The following is a 22,545-nucleotide window of genomic DNA, read 5'->3' on the forward strand; positions in this document are numbered from 1 at the left end:
GTGTGTGTGTGTGTGTGTGTGTGTGTGTGTGTGTGTGTGTGTGTGTATGGCATCTTCTTTATCCATTCATCTGTCAATGAACATTTATGTTGCTTCCATGTCTTGGCTATTGTAAATAGTGCTGCGGTGAACATTGGGGTGCATGTATCTTTTCGAATTAGAGTTTTCTCCAGATATATGCCCAGGAGTGGGATTGCACTATTTTGGGTAACTCTATTTTTAGTTTTTTAAGGAACCTCCATACTGTTCTCCATAGTGGCTGTATTAATTTACATTCCCACCAACAGTGCAAGAGGGTTCCCTATTCTCCACACCCTCTCCAGCATTTATTGTTTGTAGATATTTTGATGATGGCCGTTCTGACCAGTGTGAGGTGATACCTCATTGTAGTTTTCATTTACATCTCTCTAATAATTAGTGATGTTGAGTGTCTCTTCATGTGCTTTTTGGCCATCTGTATGTCTTCTTTGGAGAAATGTCTATTTATGTCTTCTGCCCATTTTTCAATTGAGTTGTTTGTTTTTTTGATAGTGAGCTGTATAAGCTGTTTTTATATTTTGGAAATTAATACCTTGTCAAGTTGCATCATTTGCAAATATTTTTTCCCATTCTGTAGGTTGTCTTTTTGTTTTGTTTATGGTTTCCTTTGCTGTGCCTAAGAAAAAGAAATAAAAGGAATCCAAATTGGAAAGGAAGAAGTCAAACTGTCACTATTTGCAGATGACATGATATTATATATAGAGAATCATAAAGACACAACCAGAAAACTGCTAGAGCTCATCAATGAGTTTGGTGAAAGTTATTGGTTTTTCTATATTGGTTTTGATTCTGTTTATTACTGATAATCATTTTTTCACCTAGTTCTTCTTTTTCTTAGTACAGTCATATTACACCAAGTAATGATTCTAATGCCTTTCTAAAGAGGATACTTCTTTTTTTTTAACATGTTTATTGGAGTATCATTGCTTTACAATGTTGTGTTAGTTTCTGCTGTACAACAAAGTGAATCAGCTATATGTCCCCTCCCTCTTGAGCCTCCCTCCCACCGTCCCTAAAGAGGATACTTCTTATTCCAGAATTACATCTTATAGCATTAGCCCAAATTTCCACAGTAATTTAAAATATATTTAATGATATTCTTGTCTTGTTTTTGATTTTAACAGCTAGCGTAGGTTTTTCCAACCATGTTAAAGAAATTTCATTGCATTCCTAATATGCTGAGAGTATTTTTAATCAAAAAGGGGTTTTGAAATGTTATAAAATGCCTTTTGATTATTTTGGTAAATTATCCTCTATAATGAGAACATAATGTGGAAGTCAGATCGTAGGATTTATGGCCAGGCAGACCCGGGCTCAACTTACACCTCTTCCTCTTAAATTGTATGTCACTGAGTGAGTTATTTGTTGGCTTCCAATTTCAGTTTCTTACATTGTTCTATGAGGATAATAATATAAGTATCTTATAAGGTTATTGGGAGTATCCAATGAGAATTGCTTGCAGTTCACCAGACTTGATACAGAGTATCATGTTTTTTGAAAATTATTGTGTAAGTTTTGCCTTTGATCTATTAAAATAGTGTACTATAATATAAAACTTCCTAGTATTTACTTATCTTTTTCTTCTTGGACCTACTTGGTCATGATGAAATGTTTTCTTAACTCACTGCTGTATTCAATGTTTGTTTCAGATTATTGCCTCAACTTTTATAATAATTTTGTCTTTAATTGAATTTTTATGCTATTTTGTTAGTTTTGACATCAAAATGACTTCATATAATGATTAGGAATTTTTTATCTTTTTCTGTGATTGGGACCTATGGGAATTATATTTTCCTTGAGAATGTGAAAGAAGTTCCCTGTGGAAGTTTCTATGCCTGGATTATTTTTTGAACGAGATAATGCTTTTACAACTTTTTAGATTATTTTTAAATTTGTAGTTGTTTGTTTTCGATAATCACTTGGTCTATTCAATGTGTCTGTTTATGCTTGTGCATTTCAGTGATTCAAATTATAGCTAAAGACTATCTTAGTATTTTTAAAATAATAAGCATGGAGTTGAGCACAGTATTCACTCATAATTTCTAAAATTTTAATATCTGTGTTTCTCTCTCTTTTTCTTGGTTTATTGTATAATTCTGAGGTTTATTTGACTTATTTTAAAGAACTACCTCTTGGATTTATTGATCCTACTGTTTTTTGTGCCCCTCACATCTGTAACATAATCTTACAGTGATTAGACTTTAATTTTTATATACTTTTGACTCTGCCACCTCAAAAGTAGTCATTGGTGGTCAGTGATCATTTACTGAGTACGTCCAAGGAACCCTTTCATAGAGTAGTTGGCATTTGTTTTCACTGCAAGGCTGGGAACTAAGGCAGACCATTCTGCCTGGGTTCACAGCCAAGCTCCACCACTAATAACCTATGTAATCTCCAAGTTACTTAAACTTTCTGTGCCGTAGTTTCCTCATCTGAGTGTGAGGATATGAAGCTCTGAGAACAGTCCCTGGCATGTAGTGTGTAGCTTTCAGTTAGCTCTTATCATTATTATATTTTAGAATAAACATTGTGATTGTCCTCAAGGTTACAGTGTATAGACAGAGTTGTGAATGGAAAACTCAAAGACAATTGGAACATAATGTGTTTTTATTTGTAATGTTTGGAGGAGTGTCCAGCCTTTAGAAGAACCAGACAATTTGAATAAAGGATACAGCAGGTATTTAAAGAAAAGAAAAGAAAAGGAAACAGACCATGAAACTATAGTTAATCTGTTCAAAATCCAAATTGGTGGAAAAACAGCAGTTCCTCACGTGCTTATCCCATCTGTGTGGGTCCTCACATGTCTGCTGATAGCTGTCCAAAAGTCAGAGATAAACGTGTTTTCTTTTCTTTTTTATTGGAGTATAGTTGATTTACAATGTTGTGTTAGTTTCAGGTGTCCAGCAAAGTGATTCAGTTATACATATACATATATCCACTCTGTTTTAGATTCTTTTCCCATATAGGTCATTACAGAGTACTGAGCAGAGTTCCCTGTGCTATACAGCAGGTCCTTGTTGGTTATCTATTTTATATGCAATAGCATGTATATGTCAATCCCAGTCTCCCAATTTATCCCTCCCTCCCCTTTCCCCCCGCTGGTAACCACAGGTTTGTTTTCTACATCTGTGACTTTATTTCTGTTTTTAAATGTGTTTTCTTGGGGGGGCGGGCAGCAACTTAAAGCAATAGGCTCAAGTGTTTAAAAAAAATTTTTTTTTTTTTTAATTTTAGGGATTAGTGTTAGACAGGATGTTTCTGTTTGGAGAAGGCTCTCTAGTGATGCAAAATATTTTTGTTTTTTTCTGTCTGGTGTGTGAGGGGTATATACACCTCATCCTAGCCGCAGCAGAGCAAAGCGTAGCATACCTTTCTCAAGGTGTCATGTAGGCAAGTGAGGGGGTAAATTATCAACACGTGATTCAGGTGTGTATGTAGATGATATTGTGCTTTACGTGTCTTGCCTTGGTTCATTCCATGATACTGTCCTGGAGTGCTGTACTTCCTAGAATGCTTTCCTAACCTCTGCGACTTGCAACATGTTCCTGCACATCCCCAAAGGGAGAGGCATCCCTCAATCCGCCTCCACTGCTTTTGGGATAAAGTTCAAACTCCAGGGCAGGGCACAGAGGGCCTCTCCAGCCCTCTTTCCTGCTCCGGACCTTCCCTGTGCTTCCCCGTGTTAATCACTGGGAGAGGTGGGAGTCGGAGACGATTCCCACGCCCCGCCCCCTGTGCACGCCCCGCCCCCTGTGATCCCCTTTCTTCGCCGTGAACAGGACCTGGGCACATGATGGGATTGTCCCTCGCTTAACTACTTTACACAAGACTCCATTTTAGCAGAATGCAGAGAGAGATTCTGCTGCTGGCCTTGAAGAAGCGAACTGCTGTATTGTGGCCGCACGGCAGGGGAGGGCAGCGGGCCTATAGGAGGTGAGAGCGGCCCCCAGCTGGCAGGCAGGTAGGAAAATGCAAACCTCGGTTTTGCAACGCAAGGAACTGAATTGCACCAATAGCCAGTGCACTTGGAAGGGGACCCCAAACCTCAGATGTTTGCAGCCCCAGGCAACACCTTGATTTCATCCTGATGAGATCTGAGTAGGGACCTGAGCTAACCTGACCTATGGATAATAAATTGTGTTGCTTTAAGCTAGTCAACTGGTGGTAATTTGCTGCGCAGCAATAGAGAAATAATGCAGTTAGCCTTGTCACCTGTTTTCCTTAGGACAGGGCCATTCCATATGTCCCCATCCAGGGCTCCCATTGGGCGTCTCTAGACTTGTCATCCTCTTCTCAATGGGAGAAAACGATTTTTAAATTCTGAAATCATATGCTCTATTTGGCCTTTGTCTCCTTGGATTATTTTTATTCATAAAACTATTACCAGCTTCATATTCTGTTTTTATATTCTATTAAATGAATGTAAGTGCAAATATTTTATTGAAAATTATTTTACATTCTTCGAAACTCAGCATATCAGAATACATAGCTGAAAGAGTAAACTCATCGTCAAATTTAGACTGGGTCTGGGAACAAGCGTGAATTAAGCTGTGGGAGAACGACAGTGGCTCCTGGGAGGGTAGTCACTAACGGTGGGCTATGAGAATCCCCCCCGTGGCCCTATCAAGGTGTTGTTTTATATCAATAATTTTAGTGAGGATATAGATTACATATTTATCAAAGTTGGGGTTGACATGAAGCCTAGAAACATAGCACATACTTTGAGTAACAGAATTAGGATCCAAAGAGATCATTTCAGGTTGAAATGATGATGTTGATCTAACAAGATAAACTGTAGTTGAGTAGGTGTAAAAGCCTATAGTTAAATTTTAAAAATCTATCTAGAAACTAGGGATGGGGTGAGACAGACAGCATATGCAAAAATATTTAGATGAGTTGTTTACAAGTTGGCATAAATCAGTGGTACATTGGGGCACGTAATGGGGCCTGTTTGAATCATGAAGTTAATTTTAAAAACTCTATTAATTGAACTGCTGAGTACAGAACAAGAAGAATAGTCCTCCGTTGCATATGTGGGTCATACCACTGCTGCAGGGTTGGGTAGTTCTGGACACCTCTTTATGGGGTCAGAGACAAACTGGAATTTCTCCAATGGGCAGGAACCAGATGGGTGAGCAGACTTGACATCACGTACAATATTGTGGAATAATCTTCGCGTGGGTCTTTTGCCTGTGGAAGAGAAGTTATCTAAGGATTAGAACTTCCTTTCCATGACTCTGGTGAATGGAAGTTACAAGGAAATAGATTTTTGCTTAAATTTAGGAAGTAATCACTAACATGTACGTAAGCCCCTACATACAAACCTTCAAGTTGTGAACTTTCAAAGATGCGAACGTGCATTCGCATGTCCCATCACGTAAGTTAGATCATGTGTCTGGTGTACGCTGTCACGTGCATGCGTCCTCTACGAGTGGTTGTGCTTTTGTATGCTGTACCGTACAGTGCTGTAGAGAGTACAATAGTACAGTATCTTTATTTTAAGCCCAGGATGTCTGGAAGCAAGCGTAAAAGCAGCGGTGTATAGCTGATTGCGTTAATAGGGTACCTAGGCTAACTTTGGTGGACTTACGAACAAATTGGACTTACGAACGCGATCTCAGAACAGAACTCGTTCGTATGTAGGGGACTTACTGTACTTAATACCCAAATAGACTGGGCTTCCTTTGGAGGTTACTGAACCCACTTTCCCTGAGACGTACAAATAGCCACTGGGGTGGAGGGAGGCAGATCCGCGGAGTCTTTTGCGTGCATTGTCATCATGTGACAGTGATGGACCAAAAGACACCAACATACATACTTAAAGGCTAGAAAGCTTCATTAAAGGTAGAGTACAGAAACTTAGGTATATGGTTTTATACAGTCGGAGGTGACACAGCACGTTTCTAGGCAGAAGGTTGGCTCCTCCAGGCTGCCCAGATTCCCCATGAGAGGGCATCTGCCTGTGAATTAGGCCACCGATGTGGAATGCAGATTCTTCTAGGAGTGAGAAGCTGCCTGTAGCAGGTGCTGTTAGTGTGCCCCCAGGTCCCCTTCACAGCGCACACTGTTACTGTGCCCATCCTCCAGGGGCTGCCAGCTCCTCACATCTGCACCCTCCCCTGTAGCACTGCCCCTGGCTGATGACACCTGCCTCACCCAAAGAGGCCTGGGAGGTGGTGGCCCCCATTCCCGGGGGCAGCCCTTGGCCGATGCCCGGCTGACACAGAGCTGGGCCCGCGCAGTCCCCTGGTCTGTGTGCAGGACAGCCTCTGAGGAGCGATTCAGGCCGCAGAGCTCCTGGTGGGTCAGGCTGACTTGCCCTGACCCACATCTTCACTGCTTTTCCCTCTGCCCCATCACACCTCCCTCACTCCCTCAGATGTTCTCCTAAGAGCCCTGACTTGCACGGGAATCGTCCTCGGAGGCTCTGCTTCTAGGGGTGCTTATCCAAGACACCACCTTTGCCTTTCTTTGGATCATTTGTAACCTCTTGCCCCTCTGCACACAGGAGCTTCTGCCTTTTCATCTGCCCGCTTACCCGGTGCTAATAATTCGGCCAAGACATCACTTCCCCAAAGTTCCTATTCTGGGCGTGGGTGAAGAGAAGGTCATTTTGCCAAAAGCATCCCCAGCAGGCTCAGGCTTTGCAGCCTGAGGACCCTCCGGCAACCCTGGAAGAGATGCCCTCCGAGGGCCCGCCCCACTGCAACATCTCATCGTATCACTTTGTCCACTAAAGTGCTCTACATGCGTGAGCGTGCGCGCGCACGCGCGCACACACACACACACACACACACCTTGTTTTGTTCCCTCTCTGAATGGCAGTGCGACCTGACTCTCTAATGCCGGTGAACAGATCAGAGGCTTCACGCATCTGGCAACAGTGTTGCAGGGGTTATCAGCCGCCGTGTGTTTCTGCTCCTTTGTTCTTCTCTCCAGACATCCTTCCCGTGATGCGCTGATCACCGGCGTCTGGCGTGGCGTGTGGGTGAGGAGGAAAAGCTTGGTGTGAGGAAAGAGGCCTGGTGTGGGAGTCTAGACTGACGTGTGTGATTCCTGACTCTGGACTTAAGCTGACAGCCACGTGACCTTCCAGTTGGTTAGATTTTCTTGTCCCAGTGTCGTTGTATATGAAGTGAGGAAAATGTTCTCACGCACCTGCCTGACAGTAGACCAAGGGAGGTCGTGCATCTGAGGGCGTCGTAGGAACGTGTAGAGCCCACGACAGACATGAGTTATTCAGATGCTGTTTTAAAATGCAGTCCTGCTCGTGAAGAGCTTCCAAAGTAAGTAGGAGAGCTGAGGTATGAACGTAAATAAAAATGATTTCAGGTGGAGATGACGATCTGTCCCCCTGGAGGGACAGAGTTCTGTAGGAGCTCAGAGGAGGGTTCAACCCATTTCCTGTTGAACATTTGTTCTTTGGGTCCAAAAGTATGTTCATCTTCTTCCCTGTATTTCCTTTCTGGCTTTGGCCATGTAGACAGCCGGGCCTTGCATAAATCCAGAGAAAGAACATAGATCTTTCACCCCTTTTTATGCTTAATGGAGAAAAAGGACCTGGTCCATATACACATATGATTGATGTAGGGACCGAATCATTTCTTTAGAATTAACCCTTTGCATTTAGATTTAAGGGGGTTCATTTTCCAGTGGATTTTACTACAACAGCCAGATGTGAGAATTGGAAATTTTTGACATGGATCTGTTTTTAGTATTGATTAACTGATTGTTTGATCATAATGTGAGCAGGTCCATGTTATTATAATTATGCTTACAGTGCCCAGAGCAGCTCAAAGAAGCTGGACAGAGAGTGCACTTGATCTTCCAGCCGCCCATCCTGCGAATAATGGATGGTCCAAGCTCGGAATGGCAACCTCAGAGAATCAGTGCTCCAGGGTGGTGTCAGGTGCCTGGGCTGTGGAATGCTTTCCCGATAACTTGTATTCTTCTTATTTCTGACAGCCAGGCTCAGGGTGAAACTAAAACATACTAATTGCTCTCATTAATCTTCGAACTTACACAAGCAGATATAGTTTTAAAAACTCAGCAAAATAGAGATGAAGATATATCTTTTTGAGGAACCTGACCCGCGAGTTCTGACCCTGCCTTTCTTAGTCCAGCGATGGGTCCAGCCCGTGTTATTGACGCCACGTGTTCAGAAAGGTCGCCCTCCTGACCTGAAGGCCTGGGCGAAGCACCTCCAGGGGTGCCTGGCCTCCTCACCGCCCCACACCCCCGGGCCCACGGCGCTGGCCCTTCCTCTCTGTCACCCAGTCTCCTGCCATTCTTCTTCTGCTGCTCTTTCCTCCCTTAGAAAAGCAGCAGCTCTTTGATGTCCTTTGCATGTTCCTTATGATGAGAAAAGCACAGTCCCCCGTACTTACTCCCAGATACTAACATTGCCATTCCAATATCATTCCTTTCTCTTCCTTTTCATCAGGCAGGGATTCGGTTGTTTCCTGCCTCACGTTGGGGTCAATCCAGTCCCCTTCTCAGTACATCAGGGTCATTTTTATTCTCTCCCCAGCCCTTGCTCTTAAGGGCATATTTTAATGATTATCCTGTGTATAAGCATTTATGTGGTTCTTTGATTTCTCTAGTCACTTAAGCTGTGATTAAGTGAACTTACTTACGAAACAGAAATAGACTCACAGACATAGAAAAAACCTACGGTTACCGAAAGGGAAGGGGCGGAGGGATAAATTAGGATTTTAGCATTAACATATACACACTACTATGTATAAAACAAACAACAAAGACCTACTGTATAGCATAGGGAATTATATGCAATATCTTGTAATAACCTATAAGGGAAAAGAATCTGAAACAGAATATATATATATATTTATATATTTAACTTATATATATATAAAACTGAATCACTTGCTGTACACCTGAAACTAACACAACATGGTAAATCCACTGTACTTCAATAAAAAGTTTTTTCCTACGCTTATGAAAGACAATTAATTAGACTGAGGCCTAGCGGTCTACTCTTTTTTTTTTTTTTTTAACATCTTTGTTGGAGTATAATTGCGTTACAATGATGTGTTAGCTTCTGCTTTATAGCAAAGTGAATCAGTTATACATATACATATGTTCCCATATCTCTTCCCTCTTGCGTCTCCCTCCCTCCCACCCTCCCTATCCCACCCCTCTAGGTGGTCACAAAGCACCGAGCTGATCTCCCTGTGCTATGCGGCTGCTTCCCACGAGCTATTTTACGTTTGGTAGTGTATATATATCCATGCCACTCTCTCACTTTGTCACAGCTTACCCTTCCCCCTCCCCCTATCCTCAAGTCCATTCTCTAGTAGGTCTGTGTCTTTATTCCTGTCTTACCCCTAGGTTCTTCATGACCTTTTTTTTTTTTTCCTTAGATTCCATATATATGTGTTAGCATACGGTATTCGTTTTTCTCTTTCTGACTTACTGCGCTCTGTGTGACAGTCTCTAGGTCCACCCACCTCACTGCAAATAACTCAATTTCGTTTCTTTTTATGTCTGAGTAATCTTCCATTGTATATATGTGCCACATCTTCTTTATCCATTCATCTGTCGATGGACACTTAGGTTGCTTCCACGTCCTGGCTGTTGTAAAGAGAGGTCTACTCTTGCTAAGCAGGCTGGGGAGGCTGAGCAGACGGCCCGCGGAGCATCTGCGTGCGTGCGCACCGCTGCCGGCTTTGGTTTCATTGCTGGGTCCACGTGCTCACTGTTTCCCATCTTGCTTGTAAGCTGGGGACGGATTCGATGTTCGGTGTTTGAGTGGTTGTGGCTGGAGCTGGGCTCTGCACCTGGCATCCTGAGACCATGGGAAACCTCCGTCCCCGTGGCTCCTCGAGCGAACGTGGCGAGCTCGGATCTTGCACAAGGCTCCTGCTAAGCGTAGCGAGTTACCGAGTTAGGGTGAGATGCGGCCTCCCCTCCTGCGCATGTGCGGAGGTCTCACTTGCTCTCGGCGGGGCGCTGGGCCACCCAGTCAGCCCTTGAGTTTGTGGACTCCTCGTGCCCTTGCCCCAGTGACCAGCGCCCTGCCCTGCTCATTGCTCTACATTTGCTCTCTCAGTGTCCCTCTGCTCACACATTTCCTGTCCCCTTTGCTTCGCTTGGCCTAAGTGGCTCTACTCTCTAGTGTTCTGAGTTTTTCTCCACGTCCCATCCATCCAGTGTCCTAAGTTTAGCGCCTGTGGTTTAAACTTTGCTCTCTCACTCCGCCCCCCCCCCCACACCTCCCCCTTGTTTCCGATGACTGGCCAGTGATGTCGCCCTGCACCTATGAGCCAAGCTGGAAACCTCCAGGCCATTACGGACTTCTCCCCAACATCCAGGTGTTGCCAGTGAAGGTTGCTCCCATCCAGCACCTTCCCTGCATCCCCAGGCCAGAGCCCCTATCCCAGGCCTAGGCTACCCCAGCATCCTGGATCCCTCTACCCGATTTTTATTTTTTATTTTCCAAAAATGCAACCTGAACACGCCCTGTCCCATATGATAATTGAACTCTGCACGATAAAATTCAGAAGCCCAGGAGGGACCTAAGCCCCCTCTCCTGCTACTGTCTGTCCCTCCCCTCTGTATGCCAGACACACAAACTTCTTACTATTTTTACAGGAGGCTTTTCTGCCTTTGCACTATCATTGTTTTTTTCTCCCCAACATATCCTCCTCATTTTCTCTAGCTAAGATCTATTCTTCTTTCACAATGATTTTACGAAGTTTTCTGGATTTCCTCGGGTTGAAGTAATTGTTCTTCTGTGGGGCGGCTGAATATGGTCCATGTCTCTATCAAGACATCTAACCCAACACTGAGTTTAAAAAAAAAAAAGAATTCTTTGCATTTGCAGAATAATTTATAGATGGCAAAGCTTTCTCACAGACTTTCTCTCCATGGTGAGTTGGAAAAAGCAGAGATAGGAAAGAGAGGTTGTGTTCCACGGCACTTTGGTGCCTGTTCTATTTTGGTCATTTTTGATGCACATGTCCTGTTATCTACACCTTTAGCAACAAGGAAAGTGTGTCAAACGTCCTGCCACTTCGGAGGATAAGAGCCTGGGCAGAGCACTTGGTGAGAATGGCCAGCCAACTCTGTTCTTGAAAGTGATAGCCTTGAATTAAAGACAGAAGGACCCAGGGGAAGTCTATATGGACTCTTAGAGCTAAGCTTTTTTGCTAAGAACCTTCTTTGTAAAACATTGAATACCTTTTTAAGGATAAATTTAAGCTAGGAACTGCTCCACCTCTTTTCATCTTTTTGTTTGTTTGTTTGTTTGTTTTAATCATGGAATTAGGTCTGCCTGGTTAATCAGTGCCCAGAGCAAAGGTAACCTAGGGGCAGTTGGCACTAGATAATTCAGCCACTGGCTAGAGGTTCAACCAGAAGAGAGGGAGAGAGGGTGGACTCAAACCATTTATTGGGCTACCTAAAAGAGCATATAATCATTGAACTTTAGAGCTTGAAAGGATCTAGTCTCTACTTATGGCTGAGGAATGACCTGGAGAAGACAAGCACCTGTCAGGACCCGCACCATTAATGGCTGTGAATGCCTGACTCCCGCCCAGAACCCTTTCCCAACCTCATCGATATACACAAAGGTATAAAAATGCCTTGTGAGGGTAGATAACTAAGGGCACACTAATACAGTTGATTGTGAGACTGAACCTTCATTGGGGGGTAATAAATTAGGTGGATGATAACAGTAATAGAAGCCAAGAACTTCTTTTTAAATTAATTTTTATTGGAGTATAATTGCTTTACAATGTTGTGTTAGTTTCTGCTGTACAGCAAAGTGAATCAGCCATACATATACATACATCTTTTTCAGATTTCTTTCCCATTTAGGTCACCACAGAGCACTGAGTAGAGTTCCCTATGGGATACAGTAGGTTCTCAGTTATCTATTTTATGCATAGTAGGGTATATATGTCAATCCCAATCTCCCAATTCATCCCACCACCCCCTTCCCCCTTTGAGAAGCCAAGAACTTTTTACTGGGTTATCTCACTGGATCCTCACCAAAACCCTGTGGGAGGATGTATTCATTTCCTATTGCTGCAGTAACAAGTTACCACAAGTTAGTTACTTTAAGCGACACAGATGTATCAGTATGATCTTAGAGTTTGGAGGTCAGAATTCTGAAATGAGTTCCACAGCACTGAAGTCAAGGGGTCTGCACACCTGGTTCCTTCTGCAGGCTCTGTGGGGAGCACCAATTTCCTTGGCTGTTATAGCTTCTAGTGGCCACCTCTTTTCCTTGGCTTATGGCCCCTTCTGCCATCTTCAAAGGACATTATTCCAGTCTCTGCTTCCATCATCACCTCATCTTCTCCTCTGCCTCTGCTTCCTCCTGAATCCCTCTTCTAAGAACCTTTGTGATTATACTGGGCCTATCAGCTAATCCAGGATGATTTCCTCATCATGAAATCCTTCACCTAATCCCATTTACAAAAATATGGTACCATAATCACAGGTCCCAGGGACTAGAATGTGGACATATTGGGAGGGGGGCATCGTGCAGAGAGATACTTTTCTATAGCTGAGGAAACCGAGGCTCAAAGAGATTAAGTAACTTCCATAGAGTTAGATGGTTCCTAAGGACCACAGTCATTCATTCTTTACCACTGTCTCTGGAACTGAATTACAAGGAGGAAAAAATAAATGATATACTTAAGCTCAAGGTACATATGATCTAGTATTATTAGATTTTTAGACCAAAACTATACTAAGCCTGTGGTCTGCATTATAAAATATAATCCATTATAAGGAAAAAGGTTCTAAGCTTTGTTTTTCTTTTAAAGGATAACATTCTGTAACAGCTCTAGGTAATTCTTGAACTATAATAGGCCGTCCTCCAGTTACTCATCCTGCTAGCTGCTGTGAGCTGGTATTTTAATTTTCAAAGCTTCAGTCAGCTTCAATATATTTCTACCCATTAGTAGTAGGTGGCCACTCTGTATGCAGAATAAAGCTAAAAATGTTTAAACTTGACAGCATTTCTTTTTCAGTTTTGAGGTCATCTACCTCATTTTTCCAAATCTCTCTCTTCTCACAGTTGAGTGGCTCAAGTTCAGATCTAGTTAGCCGTTCATCTGAAATGGATTTTCGACATCCTCCTGTCTACATTAGCTTCCCCTAGAAACTCCCCAGTTTGTCAAATACGTCTCACAAAATATGGTTCCTAGGATTGAAGATGATATGCAGCTGTAGCTTAATCATACTGAGTACAGTTGAGATGTTCTTTTCCCTTAATTGGAAAGTGTACCTCTGTCATATTGCCTTATTGACATAGAATAAATGGAAAGTTGGACAGACCAGCCCATTTCCAGAAAGACAGAAAGAAACCATTTTAAGCTGCAGCTTGACTGATAACCCACTTGATATCCAGAGAAAGAAGCAAAACTTTCCTTTACACCTTGATCACTTGGAAGTGCTACGTGGTCAGCTTTTTTTTTTTTTTGCGGTACGCGGGCCTCTCACTGTTGTGGCCTCTCCCGTTGCGGAGCACAGGCTCCGGACGCGCAGGCTCAGCGGCCATGGCTCACGGGCCCAGCCGCTCCGCGGCACGTGGGATCTTCCCGGATCGGGGCACGAACCCGTGTCCCCTGCATTGGCAGGCGGACTCCCAACCTCTGCGCCAGCAGGGAAGCCCATGTGGTCAGCTTTGATGGGGTTAAGAAGGCCTGCTTTGCTTGGGGGGGTGTGTGTGTGTCCTTCCTTAATTTATTTTAGTTATAAATATTTACATCTTACTATACACACACACACACAGGCTATGAAACTTAATAATGAAATACATCTCCCATGAAATTATTGCCCAATTTAGGAAGTAGGACATTGCAATATAGTTGATATTGAATATATACAATGTTCCTTGTTCATCCTATCTCCTATCTCCCTCCACTGAGATATAGTTATAAATTCTATGTTTATCATAAGGAATTTTTAAAAGTTTTATTATGTGTGTATATCTCCCCTAAATAATAAATATTTTAAAATTTTGCTTGTCTATGGGCTTTATAAAAATAGTAGCATGCCATATATAATTTCCCGTAACTTGCTTTTTCATTCACAGTTGTATTTCTAAGCTCTACCTATTATGTAAGGCTAGAACTTCCTCATTTACCCTTGCTGCGTAATATTCTGTTGTGTGAACATATCACTTTATTTGTTTTTCTATGGATGGACTCTTGGGTTATTTCCTGTTGAAGGAGTTTATTTCCAGTGATTTGCTATTACAAACAATGCTGCTGTGAATTTTCTTGAACAGGTCTCTTGGTGCACGTGAGTAAGGGTTTCTCTAGGGATAGAATTGCTGGGTCAGAAGGTAAATGCATTCTTTACTAATTCAAAATTATTTTTTAAAGAAGTTGAACCTATTGACACTCCCTCCAGCACTGTGGTAGAGTTCTTTTTTTTTACATCTTTATTGGAGTATAATTGCTTGACAATGGTGTGTTAGTTTCTGCTTTATAACAAAGTGAATCAGCTATACATATACATATGTTCCCATATCTCTTCCCTCTTGCATCTCCCTCCCTCCCACCCTCCCTATCCCACCCCTCCAGGCGGTCACAAAGCACCGAGCTGATCTCCCTGTACTATGCAGCTGCTTCCCAATAGCTATCTACCTTACGTTTGGTAGTGTATATATGTCCATGCCTCTCTCTCGCTTTGTCACAGCTTACCCTTCCCCCTCCCCATATCCTCAAGTCCATTCTCTAGTAGATCTGTGTCTTTATTGCTGTCTTACCCCTAGGTTCTTCATGACATTTTTTTTTCTTAAATTCCATATATATGTGTTAGCATACGCTATTTGTCTTTCTCTTTCTGACTTACTTCACTCTGTATGACAGACTCTAGGTCTGTCCACCTCATTACAAATAGCTCAATTTCGTTTTTTTTATGGATGAGTAATATTGTATATATGTGCCACATCTTCTTTACCCATTCATCCAATGTTGGACAACTTAGGAGGTTTCCATCTCTGGGCTATTGTAAATAGAGCTGCAATGGACATTTTGGTACATGACTCTTTTTGAATTATGGTTTTCTCAGGGTATATGCCCAGTAGTGGGATTGCTGGGTCATATGGTAGTTCTATTTGTAGTTTTTTAAGGAACCTCCGTACTGTTCTCCACAGTGGCTGTATCAATTTACATTCCCACCAACAGTGCAAGAGGGTTCCCTTTTCTCCACACCCTCTCCAGCATTTATTGTTTCTAGATTTTTTGATGATGGCCATTCTGACTGGTGTGAGATGATATCTCATTGTAGTTTTAATTTGCATTTCTCTAATGATTAGTGATGTTGAGCATTCTTTCATGTGTTTGTTGGCAGTCTGTATATCTTCTTTGGAGAAATGTCTATTTAGATCTTCTGCCCATTTTTGGATTGGTTTGTTTTTTTTTTTTGTTATTGAGCTGCATGAGCTGCTTATAAAGTTTGGAGATTAATCCTTTGTCAGTTGCTTCATTTACAAATATTTTCTCCCATTCTGAGGGTTGTCTTTTGGTCTTATTTATGGTTTCCTTTGCTGTGCAAAAGCTTTGAAGTTTCATTAGGTCCCATTTGTTTATTTTTGTTTTTATTTCCATTTCTCTAGGAGGTGGGTCACAAAGGATCTTGCTGTGATTTATGTCATAGAGTGTTCTGCCTATGTTTTCCTCTAAGAGTTTGATAGTGTCTGGCCTTACATTTAGGTCTTTAATCCATTTTGAGCTTATTTTTGTGTATGGTGTTAGAGGGTGATCTACTCTCATACTTTTACATGTACCTGCCCAGTTTTCCCAGCACCACTTATTAAAGAGGCTGTCCTTTCTCCACTGTACATTCCTGCCTCCTTTATCAAAGATAAGGTGACCATATGTGCATGGGTTTATCTCTGGGCTTTCTATCCTGTTCCATTGATCTATCTTTCTGTTTTTGTGCCAGTACCATACTGTCTTGATAACTGTAGCTTTGTAGTATAGTCTGAAGTCAGGGTGCCTGATTCCTCCAGCTCCGTTTTTCGTTCTCAAGATTGCCTTGGCTATTTGGGGTCTTTTGTGTTTTCATACAAACTGTGAAATGTTTTGTTCTAGTTCTGTGAAAAATGCCAGTGTTAGTTTGATAGGGATTGCATTGAATCTGTAGATTGCTTTGTGTAGTAGAGTCATTTTCACAATGTTGATTCTTTCAATCCAAGAACATGGTATATCTCTCCATCTATTTGTATCATCTTTAATTTCTTTCATCAGTGTCTTATAATTTTCTGCATACAGGTCTTTTGTCTCCTTAGGTAGGTTTATTCCTAGATATTTTATTCTTTTTGTTGCAATGGTAAATGGGAGTGTTTTCTTAATTTCACTTTCAGATTTTTCATCATTAGTGTATAGGAATGCCAGAGATTTCTGTGAATCAATTTTGTATCCTGCTACTTTACCAAATTCATTGATTAGCTCTAAGTTTTCTGGTAGCATCTTTAGGATTCTCTATGTATAGTATCATGTCATCTGCGAACAGTGACAGCTTTACTTCTTCTTTTCTGATTTGGATTCCTTTACTTTCCTTTTCTTCTCTGATTGCTGTGGCTAAAACTTCCAAAAATATGTTGAATAAGAGTGGTGAGAGTGGGCAACCTTGTCTTGTTCCTGATCTTAGTGGAAATGCTTTCAGTTTTTCACCATTGAGGATGATGTTGCTTGTGGGTTTGTCATATATGGCCTTTATTATGTTGAGGAAAGCTCCCTCTATGCCTGTTTTTTGCAGGGTTTTTATGATAAATGGGTGTTGAATTTTGTCAAAAGCTTTCTCTGCATCTATTGAGATGATCATATGGTTTTTCTTCTTCAATTTGTTAATATGGTGTATCACATTGATTGTTTTGCGTATATTGAAGAATCCTTGCATTCCTGGAATAAACCCCACTTGATCATGGTGTATGATCCTTTTAATGTGCTGTTGGATTCTGTTTGCTAGTATTTGTTGAGGATTTTTGCATCTACCTTCATCAGTGATATTGGCCTATAGTTTTCTTTCTTCATGACATCCTTGTCTGGTTCTGGTATCAAGGTGATGGTGGCCTCATAGAATGAGTTTGGGAGTGTTCCTCCCTGTGCTATATTTTGGAAGAGTTTGAGAAGGATAGGTGTTAGCTCTTCTCTAAATGTTTGATAGAATTCGCCTGTGAAGGCATCTGGTCCTGGGCTTTTGTTTGTTGGAAGATTTTTAATCACAGTTTCAATTTCAGTGCTTGTGATTGGTCTGTTCATATTTTCTATTTCTTCCTGATTCAGTCTTGGCAGGTTGTGCCTTTCTAAGAATTTGTCCATTTCTTCCAGGTTGTCCATTTTATTGGCATAGAGTTGCTTGTAGTAATCTCTCATGATCTTTTGTCTTTCTCCAGTGTCAGTCGTTACTTCTCCTTTCTCATTTCTAATTCTATTGATTTGAGTCTTCTTCCTTTTTTTCTTGATGAGTCTGGCTAATGGTTTATCAATTTTGTTTATCTTCTCAAAGAACCAGCTTTTAGTTTTATTGATCTTTGCTATCGTTTCCTTCATTTCTTTTTCATTTATTTCTGATCTAATTTTTATGATTTCTTTCCTTCTGCTAACTTTGGGGTTATTTTGTTCTTCTTCCTCTAATTGCTTTAGGTGCAAGGTTAGGTTGTTTATTCGAGATGTTTCCTGTTTCTTAAGGTAGGATTGTATTGCTATAAACTTCCCTCTTAGAACTGCTTTTGCTGCATCCTGTAGATTTTGGGTCGTCATATCTCCATTGTCATTTGTTTCTAGGTATTTTTTTATTTCCTCTTTGATGTCTTCAGTGATCACTTCATTATTAAGTAGTGTATTGTTTAGCCTCCATATGTTTGTATTTTTTACAGATCTTTTCCTGTAATTGATATCTAGTCACATAGCATTGTGGTTGGAAAAGATAATTGAAACAATTTCAATTTTCTTAAATTTACCAAGGCTTGACTTGTGACCCAAGATATGATCTATCCTGGAGAATGTTCCATGAGCACTTGAGAAAAATGTGTATTCTGTTGTTTTTGGATGGAATGTCCTATAAACATCAATTAAGTCCATCTTGTTTAATGTATCATTTAAAGCTTGTGTTTCCTTATTTATTTTCATTTTGGATGATCTGTCCATTGGTGAAAGTGGGGTGTTAAAGTCCCCTACTATGAATGTGTTACTGTCGATTTCCCCTTTTATGGCTGTTAGTATTTGCCTTATGTATTGAGGTGCTCCTATGTTGGGTGCATAAATATTTACAATTGTTATATCTTCTTCTTGGATCGATCCCTTGATCATTATGTAGTGTTCTTGTCTCTTGTAAGAGTCTTTATTTTAAAGTCTATTTTGTCTGATATGAGAATTGCTACTCCAGCTTTCTTTTGGTTTCCATTTGCATGAAATATCTTTTTCCATCCCCTTACTTTCAGTCTGTATGTGTCCCTAGTCTGAAGTGGGTCTCTTGTAGACAGCAAATATATGGGTCTTGTTTTTGTATCCATTCAGCCAATCTGTGTCTTTTGGTGGGAGCATTTCATCCATTTATATTTAAGGTAATTATCGATATGTATGTTCCTATTCCCATTTTCTTAATTGTTTTGGGTTTGTTATTGTAGGTCTTTTCCTTCTCTTGTGCTTCTTGCCTAGAGAAGTTCCTTTAGCAGTTGTTGTAAAGCTGGTTTGGTGGTGCTGAACTCTCTCAGCTTTTGCTTGTCTGTAAAGGTTTTAATTTCTCCATCAAATCTGAATGAGATCCTTGCTGGGTAGAGTAATCTTGGTTGCAGGTTTTTGTCCTTCATCACTTTCAATATGTCCTGCCAGTCCCTTCTGTCTTGCAGAGTTTCTGCTGAAAGATCAGCTGTTAACCTTATGGGGATTCCCTTGTGTGTTATTTGTTGTTTTTCCCTTGCTGCTTTTAATATGTTTTCTTTGTATTTAATTTTTCATAGTTTGATTAATATGTGTCTTGGCGTATTTCTCCTTGGGATTATCCTGTATGGGACTCTCTGTTCTTCCTGGACTTGATTATCTATTTCCTTTCCCATATTAGGGAAGTTTTCAACTATAATCCCTTATTTTATCTTCTCAGTTCCTTTCTTTTTCTCTTCTTCTTCTGGAACCCCTATAATTCGAATGTTGGTGCGTTTAATGTTGTCCCAGAGGTCTCTGAGACTGTCCTCAGTTCCTTTAATTCTTTTTTCTTTATTCTGCTCTGCAGTAGTTATTTCCACTATTTTATCTTCCAGGTCACTTATCCGTTCTTCTGCCTCAGTTATTCTGCTATTGATCCCATCTAGAGTATTTTAAATTTCATTTATTGTGTTGTTCATCGTTGTTTGTTTCATCTTTAGTTCTTCTAGGTCCTTGTTAAATGTTTCTTGCATTTTGTCTATTCTATTTCCACGATTTTGGATCATGTTTACTATCATTATTCTGAATTCTTTTTTAGGTAGACTGCCTATTTCTTCTTCATTTGTTAGGTCTGGTGGGTTTTTATCTTGCTTCTTCATTTGCTATGTGTTTTTCTGTCTTCTCATTTTGCTTATCTTACTGTGTTTGGGGTCTCCTTTTTGCAGGCTGCAGGTTCGTAGTTCCCGTTGTTTTTGATGTCTATCCCCAGTGGCTAAGGTTGGTTCAGTGGGTTGTGTAGGCTTCCTGGTGGAGGGGACTAGTGCCTGTGTTCTGGTGGATTAGGCTGGATCTTATCTTTCTGGTGGGCAGGTCCACGTGTGGTGGTGTGTTTTGGGGTGTCTGTGGACTTATTATGATTTTAGGTAGTCTCTCTGCTAATGGGTGGTGTTGTGTTCCTGTCTTGCTAGTTGTTTGGCATAGGATGTGCAGCTCTGTAGCTTGGTGGTCGTTGAGTGAAGCTGGGTGCTGGTGTTGAGATGGAGATCTCTGGGAGATTTTCACCGTTTGATATTTCTTGGAGCTCGGAGGTTTCTTGTGGACCAGTGTCCTGAAGTTGCCTCTCCCACCTCATAGGCACAGCACTAACTCCTGGCTGCAGCACCAAGAGCCTTTCATCCACATGTCTCAGAATAAAAGGGAGAAAATGTAGAAAGAAAGAATTAGTAGAAGTAGAAAGAAAGAAAGAAAGAAAAGAGGGAGGGAGGGAGGAAGGAAGGAAGGAGGGAAGGAAGGAAAAAAGAAAGAAGATAAAGTAAAATAAAATAAAGATAAAATATAATAAATTTATTAAAATAAAAAATAATTAAGAAAAAATATTAAAAATACAAAAAACAAAAAAATGGACGGATAGAACCCTAGAACAAATGGTGTAAGCAAAGCTATATAGCATAAATCTTGCTCTCAAAGTCCACCTCCTCAATTTGGGATGATTCGTTTTGGATACATGTATTCCGCAGGTGCAGGTACATAAAGTTGATTGTGGAGCTTTAATCCGCTGCTCCTGGGGCTGCTGGGAGGGATTTCCCTTTCTCTTCTTTGTTCTCACAGATCCCAGGGTCTCAGCTTTGGATTTGGCCCCGCCTCTACCTGTAGGTCACCGGAGGGCGTCTGTTCTTCGCTCAGACAGGACGGGGTTAAAGGAGCCGCTGATTAGGTGGCTCTGGCTCACTCAGGCGTGGGGGAGGGAGGGGTACGCAGTGCGGGGCGGGCCTGCGGCGCTGCCGGCGTGACGTTGCACCAGCCTGAGGCGCGCCGTGCGTTCTCCTGAGCAAGTTGTCCCTGGATGCCGGGACTCTGGCAGTGGCGGGCTGCACAGGCTCCCCGGAAGGGGGTGTGGATAGTGACCTGTGCTCGCACACAGGCCCCTTGGTGGCGGCAGCAGCAGCCTTAGCGTCTCATGCCCGTCTCTGGCGTCCGCGCTGTTAGCCGCGGGTTGCGCCCGTCTCTGGAGCTCCTTTAAGCAGCGCTCTTAATCCCCTCTCCTCGCGCACCAGGAAACAATGAGGGAAGAAAAAGTCTCTTGCCTCTTTGGCAGGTCCAGACTTTTCCCCGGACTCCCTCCCGGCTAGCCGTGGCGCACTAGCCCGCTGCAGGCTGTGTTCACGCCGCCAACCCCAGTCCTCTCCCTGCGCTCCGACCGAAGCCCGAGCCTCAGCTCTCAGCCCCGCCCGCCCTGGCAGGTGAGCAGACAATCCTCTCGGGCTGGTGAGTGCCGGTCGGCCCTGATCCTCTGTGCGGGAATCTCTCCGTTTTACCCTCCGCACCCCTGTTGCTGTGCTCTCCTCCGCGGCTCCGAAGCTTTCCCCCTCCGCCACCCGCAGTCTCCGCCCGCGAAGGGGCTTCCTAGTGTGTGGAAACTTTTCCTTCTTCACACCTCCCTCCCAGAGGTGCAGGTCCCGTCCCTATACTTTTGTCTCTGTTTATTCTTTTTCCTTTTGCCCTACCTAGGTACGTGGCAGGGGGGGGTTTCTTGCCTTTTGGGAAGTCTGAGGTCTTCTGCCAGCGTTCAGTAGGTGTTCTGTAAGAGTTGTTCCACGTGTAGATGTATTTCTGGTGTATCTGTGGGGGGGGAAGGTGATCTCCGCGTCTTACTCTTCCGCCATCTTCCCGGAAGCCCCTGTGGTAGAGTTCTTGTTGCTGCACATCCTTGATAACATTTGGTAATGTCAGCCTCTTAAATTTAACCCATCTAAAATGTATTTTATTGTGGTCTGAAAAAGCATTGCCTTGATTTCTAATGAGGTTGAATGTCTTTTCATACTTATTTACCATCGATGTTTCCTTTTTTGTGAATTGCTGCTCATATCAACCCCCTATTTCTTAGTTCATAGGGTTGTGTGTGTGTGTGTGTGTGTGTGTGTGTGTGTGTACCGTGGCCAGATTTATCAGTCTGTTCTTTTATGCCTAGTAATTTTTGAATTTTGCTTAAGAAATCCTTCCATCCCTATTTTATATTTTTTCTAAATGTTTTAAAATTTTACCTTTATATTTACGTCTACAATGCATCTGGAGTGGATTTTTCTGTTCTATTGCATGAGATAGGGATCCAATTTCATTTTTATCATTTGAAAAACAGTTATACTAGCATAATTTCCCGTCTTGGTCTTCAATGCCAAGGCTTTCATAAATTAAAATTTCGATTATGTGAGACTGCTTTTGGTCTTTCTATTCTATTTCTTTGGACCATCTGTTTCTGTGTGAGCACCTCAGGTTTGCTTTCCTTTTCCTCTTTTGTTTTCCATTCTTCTGCCCTGCTCTAAGGATCCTGGATCTTTCATTCCATAATTCACTTATATCCAAGGTCAGCCAGTTTATTAGGAGCATCCTGATAGATTCCATAGTGTATCAATAGCAGAACAAACAGGGCTATCTCTTGCTTATGGTGATATCCTCTCATAGCACATGCCAGTATGTTATAAAGTCCCCATCGCCACCAGGGTGACCATGGCAAACAGGAGTGAAGGGGGCAAGGAATATGTTCTGTCACTCTTTTCTCTAAGATTTCACTACAATTTCTTTTTCATATGTGCCACCATATCACTCTGTTGACTCAGTTTTTTTCTTCTAAACAGCTGTCATTCAGGTCTCCCTCAAC

At 42.0% G+C, this 22,545-nt stretch overlaps 1 protein-coding gene across 7 annotated transcripts in view; it reads left to right on the forward strand.

The window, feature by feature from the left end:
* THRB (thyroid hormone receptor beta) overlaps positions 1-22,545 on the forward strand; it is a 392,336-nt gene that overhangs the window by 53,344 nt on the left and 316,447 nt on the right. The gene's annotated exons all lie outside the window — the stretch shown is intronic.

Source organism: Aethalodelphis obliquidens, unplaced genomic scaffold, assembly GCF_003676395.1.
Source record: "Aethalodelphis obliquidens isolate GAN/ISIS:26980383/991018 unplaced genomic scaffold, ASM367639v1 scaffold56, whole genome shotgun sequence".
Lineage (NCBI taxonomy): Eukaryota > Metazoa > Chordata > Mammalia > Artiodactyla > Delphinidae > Aethalodelphis > Aethalodelphis obliquidens.